Source organism: Arachis ipaensis, chromosome B05 (genome assembly GCF_000816755.2).
Source record: "Arachis ipaensis cultivar K30076 chromosome B05, Araip1.1, whole genome shotgun sequence".
Classification (NCBI taxonomy): domain Eukaryota; kingdom Viridiplantae; phylum Streptophyta; class Magnoliopsida; order Fabales; family Fabaceae; genus Arachis; species Arachis ipaensis.
The window spans coordinates 146,579,128-146,580,586 of NC_029789.2; positions in this window are offsets into that span (position 1 = coordinate 146,579,128).

Consider the following 1,459-nt stretch of genomic DNA (forward strand, 5'->3'; position numbering starts at 1 on the left):
TAACGGTAGACACATTCAATTCTTCTTGTTAGATTTTTTTATAAATATTGACGGTGTTACTAATGTGTAGCATTAAATAAAATGACCTGCCTGTTAAGTTACATCTTAGAATAAAACAAAAAAAAGATAATTTAGCCTTTATTCACTCTCAATCAAATACCTTTTTTAATCCCTAATTTTTCTAAAATCTCCGATTTCATACTTTTTTTTCCGGAACATTTAACTCTAGATCTTGATGACTTGACCTATTAAAAGAGATCCAATAAATGGATTATCTTCAACTTCTTTTGCAGCATTTTTAACAAGCTCAGAATTCACACAATATCTAATATTATCATCGACAATAACATTCTTCTTAGCATCTGTCTTTTTTGTAGTTATACTTTCAATGTCCAGATCCTCAAACCTCACATTTGACACATTTTTTCTTGAACCACTGACCTTTCGTTTTTCCACATTCTTCCTCATCTTAGTTGCATTATCATCCACCTCAGTCTCATATTAGTTTCATCATGCCATTGGATCACACAAAAAGAAACCACAACTTTTCAAACACAAAATTATTTAAAAAAAAAATTAGAGAAAAGGACAAATAGGTCTCTGATCTTTTGTCATGCGGACATTTTTGTTCCTGACCATTGAAAAATACTTTTAAGTCCTTCACCTTCACAAAATTTGAACGGATCAGTCCCTCCGTCCAAATGCCTCCGTCAGGGACTGATCCGTCCAAATGCCTCCGTCGGGGACTGATCCGTCCAAATTTTGTGAAGGTCAAAAACTTAAAAGTATTTTTGAATAGTTAAGGATGAAAATATCTGCTGAACAAAAATTCAAGGACTTATTTGTCTTTTTCTCTAAAAATTATCTAGAGGATGAATATGATAACAACGCACACCGTCTTCTTCCTTCTACAACATCGCAAGATCGTCACAAAAATCACCAGATTTAAAAGGAAGTTTTCATGGTCTGTTAAGGTTTGTGGGTAAATAAAGAAATGTGAAAAGGATTAACGAGAATTTCTGAATTTAAAAGCGAGGAGGAGGATTACTCGAAAAAACGTTTTATTTCCAGTTAGTACTAATGAATACATCACTGTTAATAATAGTATACGTGGCCAATTTCGTTTCGTTTTGTATCAACACTTAATAGAAAAATCAAACATGCTTGACGTTAGTCATTTTTAAAGATCTATTTGTTATTTTTTTTCCCCTTAAAACCTATTTTATCTGAAGTGCAAATCCTCATGAATTTAATCATCACTTTACTTCAAGTATTTTTGTAACAATTTCACTTAATATCATTGAATATCAATAAATTGATTGATCTATAACATAAAATATATAAGAATAGAATAATCTTTCAATAAATAGAATTGATAAAAATATAGTAAGTCAAATTTTTTTTATTAAAAAAACTTAATAATCATATTAAACTATTCATAAAAAACTTAAGTTATATA